This window comes from Schistocerca serialis, chromosome 2 (assembly GCF_023864345.2).
Source record: "Schistocerca serialis cubense isolate TAMUIC-IGC-003099 chromosome 2, iqSchSeri2.2, whole genome shotgun sequence".
In the NCBI taxonomy this organism is placed as follows: Eukaryota; Metazoa; Arthropoda; class Insecta; order Orthoptera; family Acrididae; genus Schistocerca; species Schistocerca serialis.
Window position 1 is genome coordinate 163,738,928 of NC_064639.1, and position 7,482 is coordinate 163,746,409.

At 41.1% G+C, this 7,482-nt stretch overlaps 1 pseudogene; it reads right to left on the minus strand.

Annotated features, from left to right (window-relative positions):
- Positions 1-7,043: 7,043 nt before the first annotated feature.
- Positions 7,044-7,197, minus strand: LOC126458725 (U2 spliceosomal RNA; annotated as a pseudogene).
- Between the last annotated feature and the right edge of the window lie 285 nt (positions 7,198-7,482).

Below are 7,482 nucleotides of genomic sequence, written 5' to 3' on the forward strand. Positions count from 1 at the left end.
ATACATCGCCAAAGATTTGTGGCGAATCGTATCATGTGCAAGTGCTAAGTCTTGAATCTAATTCTGGTAGACTGCTGAAAAGTGTAATTTGCAGTTTATACATAGAAGTAGGTTTCCCATCTGATCAATTGTTTCATTGGTTACTTGCAACAATCGCGCTCAAATTACTACGCACTTTCGATGAACTGTAATAGACGAGTCAAATTTCTTTTGGAACGGGGTACTGAACCCTAGATTTTATTCCACGAAAATCTCTTATAGAAACTGACAGATAAAATGGAGTGAATAAGATATGGAACTTCCATATCAGAATCATGTGTAGGATGTCCCCGTCTCTCCACTGTAGCTTGAGATTTCCGTTTCCGCTACTGGGTGATTTATGCAGTGTTCAGCACATCGGACTCGCGTCAAGAAAGAGCAGGTTCAAAACCCCATCCTGTCATCCTGATGCCTATTTTTCGTGATTTCCATTAGTACCTAAAAGCAAATACTGGATCTGTTGCTTCCAGAATGAAAGTCTGTTTTACAAAATTGTTAAGGCTTTCGTGGCCACTTGTTGACAAACTGCCTATTGGCTTCTGCCTCGGGTTCTTCGGCCGACGTTCATCTAATGATTTTTCTGACGTTTCGCCAGCACGAGTGGCTGGCATTGTCAAAGCTTCACCCTCCATTGCCGGTGGTGAACTGGAGCCGAGCTCGCGGGCGCAGACTATATGTACCTGGCGTGCCAACGTCCGCGGAGAAGTCCTCGGATGTTGGCGAGCCAGGTACATACAGTCTGCGCCCGCGAGCTCGGCTCCAGTTCACCACCGGCAATGGAGGGTGAAGCTTTGACAATGCCAGCCACTCGTGCTGGCGAAACGTCAGAAAAATCATTAGATGAACGTCGGCCGAAGAACCCGAGACAGAAGCCAATAGGCAGTGTGTCAAAGTCTGTTTTGGTTACCCGCCTTCGTTCAGTCAAAACACGTGCTCCTTCCGGAAAGAGTCGACGACACGTTAAACCCTAATCTTCTTTCCGTTTTCTGTTATATACAGACAGTGAATCTGTGGTCGTACCCAGTTCTTTCTTCTTCAAAGAAAGTGACGTTCTGTCTCGACTACAGTTTTAATAAGCAAAATGGGGCAACGCGGAAAGGAGATCGTAGTACAAAAATGTGCCTATCTTGTAACTTCGTCATGTTGCATAAACTATACTCCAGTGAATTTGAATCACATAAAATAATTATCTGACATTTAATAATTGTTATCGGAACAATCCTTCATTTACTCGGAAGTTCGGAAATAAAATCGACTTCTAAAAAGTAGCGAGAATGAGTCTAAATGCGAATATCGCCATGTGTTAAAAATGCGTGCACTTCCTTGTGCGTGAAGCTACGTGTCATGAAATGCCATACCATGTCGAACACATACTTGTCTGTCGCCGCCAGTGCGTCGTAGTTCGAAGGTCCGTGATAACGGTATGGACCGACGCACGAACATCAAGATTCGTGATAAAGTGCAAAGAGTCGTGAGTAGAAATTGCGTTTCAAACTCTTTCGGAGTGAATCATAAACTGCTGACAATGTCTCACGTTCTGGTCGAACTTTAACAAGCATAAAGTAAGATGACATCGGCAAATGCTACCATGAAATCGTTATGTGTCTGTATGATTGACATCGGAGAAATTAGTGGTTATCTTTCAAAAATGGTTCAAATGTCTCCAAGCACTATGGAACTTAACATCTGAGGTCATCAGTCCCCTAGACGTAGAACTACTTAAACCTAACTAACCTAAGGACATCACAGACATCAATGCCCGAGGCAGGATTTGAACCTGCGATCGTAGCAGCAGCGCGGTTCCGGACTGAAGCGCCTAGAACCGCTCGGTCACATCGGGCCGGCAGAGGTTATCTTTGACTTTGTCGTTCGTAAATACTCCATTTTCGTAATTTGAAGACACTCCCTTATTTACAGTTCATAAACTATCTAACGAGTAGAGGACACGAACTGCTGGAGATTTCATTGAGACGTATGGCGGATTCACCATTTATGCAAACTTTCACCACAGGAGATGAGACATAGTAGTACCAGTTCGACTCATGGTATGAAAGAAAATCGTCATGGTCAAAGAACACATATGTTTGTATTAAATTTTGACAGACTTTCACAGACGTACGATGTTAATTGTAAAACGAGTCCTTCCTGGTTGTTTATGCATTATAAACAGTCCAGCCACATTAATGTGACCACTGTCTAGTTCGACGTCAGAGTGCAATAACCAGCACTAGCAGTGGGGGGTATTCAAAGGGTGATGGTGAACGAAGAAAACATAGCAACCGTCATAATGCAGAAACGGAGCTATGTGTCTGATGTCCAAAAGGGCATGATCATTGAGTTTTGGGCAAGGATGGAAGCATTTCCGAAACGGCTATGTCTGTCAACAGTTCGCGTCAGCTGTGGTTAAAGTATACTCTATATGGCAAAATGACGCTATTCGAAACGGTGGCGAGGCACATCGGGCCAAAGGGGACAGGGGTGAACGACGGCTGCGGAGATGTATATTGGCGAATAGACGTGAAGCTGTTAAGCAATTGATCGCCCAGATGAATCAAGGGGCTACCAACAGTATATCCTAAAGACCGTTCAGCGTATTGACCTCCATAGCAGGCACCTGTGTCATACATCCATTCAGAGTGCTATTCATCGGCGACAAGGTCTGGAATTTGCACGTCACTAACGCAACTGGACGTTCCCAAATGGCGACATAGGGGCTTTCCAGGTGAATCACGTTTTCATTGGACAGATGACCGTTGACGTCGACGACGTGAAACATCTGGAAGTATAATCGTCGGAAAGGTCCAATTGGAGGGTATTCCACGGAGGTTCTCGTCATTCTAGAAAGGCAGTGGATTAACACAAGAATGCTACTATCCTTCGGTACCATGACCACCATCACGTGCAGTGTGTTTTTCTTCGGCACGATAGCATCTACCAGCAGAACAATGCAAAGTGGCACTCAGCTCGCGATGTACGTGAGTGGTTCAAAACGCACCAGAATGAGTTTACCGTACACCCCTCAGCACCAAAGTTCCTGGATTTACACCCCATCGAGAATCTGTGGAACAACCTTGATATGGCTGTTCGCACCATCCTAGAAACCTAGCGCACCTTGCCACAGCATTAGGGCTCCAAATCTCTGCCGCTTCCTTCCATAACCTCATTGAATCTCTTCCTGCACGTTTCGCATCGATTCACGCTCCAAAAGGCGGTTATTCAGGCTTTTGATAGGTGGTCACAGTAACGTGACTGTACAGTGTAATAAATAACAGTTTTTGAGGTTATAATGTTTACACTAATAAAAGTGCTGACAAAGAATGGCTCTGAGCACTATGGGACTTAAAATCTGAGATCATCAGTCCCCTAGAACTTAGAACTACTTAAACCTAACTAACCAAAGGACATCACACACATCCAAGCCCGAGGCGGGATTCGAACCTGCGACCGTAGCGGTCGCGCGGTTCCAGACTGAAGCGCCTAGAACCGCTCGGCCACACTGGCCGGCAAAGTGCTGACAGAAATGTTAATAGAAAAAAATACATATTGATGTTCACATGGCTGTCTGATATCTGAAGCACAGCTATAATCTTTGCCTATGTCATCTGCAATTATTAAACGATTGTCAATATTTGTTATGTAATCTGAGATATTTTACACCTAAGATGATACCCTCGATTCTTTTTCTAATGTTCTTTTTTTCCTTTTACAACACTATTGTCATTATATTATACTGTGTTGTAAACAAAGATTCACTATTTCACTAACTAGCGGGATTTTAGGTTACAGCACTGCTTTTCGAAAAATGTGTTCAACTATATGCTGATTGTTGATCGCCTTTGTGAAACGGTTAAGTGGGGAAGGCGGAGAGGGGGCGTACTTTGTGTGTAAATGTGTGTACTAACTTTTTACAGGTGCAGCACTTCCATGTTTCTGCATGACGGCTAAGAGGAGTTTCCTAACACAAACTGTATTAGTGTTCACTTGTTCGCTATCTTGTTTAGTGTGTTCCCCGAGGGATATCTGAATTTTGCACGTGGATTGTGCTTTGCGTGTGTGTGTGTGTGTGTGTGTGTGTGTGTGTGTGTGTGTGTGTGTGTGTGTGTGTCTTGGTCTTCTGATAGTTCTTTTAGATCCTAGAGCAGGTTTCCATGGCGTAGTGCTATATAGTCATTCATTCATTACTTCTTTTTCTTCTGTTTTGTATGATTATTTTCTTCTATTAAAAGTTTCTGTAGGAGGCTCTTGTGATCACAATCATGCAGACACAATAACCAAAGCTAATTTTCGGCATAAGAAATCAAACCACCCCATTAGCCACAATGAAGATTGTTTCCAACATATACTACACTGATGAAATAAAATCCCTCTCACTGATGGCAAATTAAAAAATGAGCTACAAGTAATCAAGCAAGTAGCTTTTGAAAAAGGGTACAAAAAATATAATAGAGATACTGAAACAAAAAATTAAAACAAAAATGAAAAATGCACCCAACACACAACAAACTGATCAACACTAACACACAATCATAAGTCTACAAAACATAAACAAACATAACACATATGAAAAGAGGCATCCACAACAAAAAATTAATGGCACACAATCACCTACAACAACAAAGTAGCTACCAGGACAGGCAAAATATTGAAAAAACAAGGACTGAAGATTGACTACAGGACAAACAACATCATAAGAAGAAAACTAAGGACAATTAAGACAGATAAACACATCTGGAACCTACCACGTCATATGTAAAGCCTGCATCTCAATTTATATTGCACAAGCAAATAGAAATTTTAACCTCAGATACACTGAACACAAAACGGCACTTAAGAGTAGCAGCGGTCATCCCACATTTGATGAACATTTCGTAGACAAGAACCACCAACAAAGAAAACCTATACAGCTTTACGCAGAAACGTATAATAGAAGAGAATTACTATACACAAAAAGCCATAGTGAGAGGAACAGAAGTAACGAATGCATGCAGATCACTATTCAGTGGAAGCCTGTTCTCAGTTCTGAAGAACTATCAGAAGATCCAGGCACATATGACACACACACACACACACACACACACACACACACACACAAACACACACACACACACTGACAAACAAACAAAGACGCACACCCACAAAGCCCAAGGTCAGTGTAAAATTCAAATCTACCACTCAGAACACAAATAAGAAGATGGCGGAACAGCTGAACATCACACAAACAGTAAAACATTATGTGTTTGAAAGCTCCACTCATCCACCCTGTAGAACCATCAAGACGCGACATCTACAAAAAGTAATTACACATATTTACAACCATAGTACGCTGCCCCTCCCCTCGCCCCTCCCCACTCGCCACTTCACAAAGCCTATTCAGAATTGCATATACTTCAACACATTTTTCGAAAACTTGTACTGTAACCCAAAAAACGCTGATGGAAGAGTGAAACTGCGAATATTTGTTTACAACACAGCATAATATAATGACAGTAGAGCTAAAAAGGAAAAAAGAAAATTAGAAAAAGATACTGATAATTTCATATTGAGCCTAAAATTATGCAAATTACATAACATCGAGAATCGCTTATTAATTGCATATGACATACTGTAAGGTAATAATTGTAGCTGCGCTGCTACTATAAGGCAGAAACATTATAATTACTCTTCCCTCTCGAGCAAACGATTAAATGTTATTTGTTCCATATGGTTAGCAAAAAGTGAGGAGATGGAATTATCTCAATAAGGAGGACGAATTTATCAGTCAGCACAATCTATAACTGTTGGTCCGCTACTAATAGTGATCCATGACTGTAGAAAGTAATGTAAGCATTTCAATGCTAGTAATATCGTAGAGGGATATGTTTATTTAAATGGATCATGTAGTATGCGTTTGAGGCTACAGTAATAGCTACCGATCAGTAACACCAAATTCGTTTTTGTTCCTGATAACGTTTCTGTAAAATACATTCAAAAACAAAGTTAGGACAGGAAATATAAACGCTACACTGCGTTAATTCAAGTTTGAATCAAGTTTAATTAGTGTATATTGTACAACAGCATCGTCCTCTGCTACTGTGCATACACATAAGACACCAAGAGACAAGTGATACAAGAAGAAGTAAGTCGGGAGTGTAAAATGTCTTCAGACAAAACATAAGGAAAAATCACTGAGAATATAATTGCTATGGTATCTGAGATTTTGGGGGTGGCTGTGGATTCATTTTTCTTAATTTTGATGTAGTATTACAACGTGTAAACCATATGTGACACTAAGTTATATATTTATTTTTCCTGTTAATACTTCCGTCAATACTTTTATTAACGTAATTACTATAACCTCAAAAACTGTTATTCATTACAACGCATAAATCTTTACATGATTTTTAACAGGTAATAAACGAACCTACTGAATATGGAGAAACTTCACCGAAATATATTAGGAAGCAGACGCAAAGAAGAGAACTTCAAGCACAATATGATTAAGGAAATTTTGTTTGGTCTCTCCATTTGCTTTGTTTTATGTTATTGCACCCTGAAACTTCTAAAATCACCTACTTATTTAAACGGAAGGACGATTAGGGTTCGCCGGCCGGTGTGGCCGTGCGGTTCAAGGCGCTTCAGTCTGAAACCGCGTGACCGCTACGGTCGCAGGTTCTATCCTTGCCTCGGGCATGGATGTGTGTGATGTCTTTAGGTTAGTTAGGTTTAAGTACTTCTAAGTTCTAGGCGACTGAAGACCACAGATGTTAAGTTCCATAGTGCTCAGAGCCATTTAAACCATTTTTTGATTAGGGTTCATTGTGCATTCAGAGCGTCAGAGACGGAGCACGAACTTGGAACGAGGCAAGAACAGTAGAGGAAGTCTGCGGTGTCCTTTACAAAGACACCTTTCCGGCATTCACCTTAAATCATAGATACCGGAACGGGGATTTGAACTCCCGTCCTTGTGTATGCGAATCCACGGTCTTACTACTGCAGCACAGGGCGCTGTTGCGAGTTGTAGCAGACATAGGGATTTTAATCTAGGTAATACGATACTGTAGCAGAATGACTGTACTGAAAGACAGACGAGCCAAAAATGAGTTTAATATTGTGGTCCTGCGATGCAGGACGTATCAGATATCAAGCTGATAAGAACAGATTTTTATTTATCGAGATAATTCTTAGTTACATATTGACGTAGTATAAATTTAAGAAAAGAATATTCATGACTCTACATAATACGAGTTTTACAGATTTAAGAAATTTTAGATAAAATTTAGAGAAACGGTTCTAACCGTACTTAAGTATTATATTACTATTCTATTTCGTGGGTTAAGCCCACTACTTAAATATTGGGAGGCCGCGTTAGGCGCGGATACTTAAGTATATCAATCTTAAGAATAGTTCCGCGATAGGTGCGGCCTTATTTAGACCAGGGGGGGGGGGGGGGAGGGTTGGAGCTAA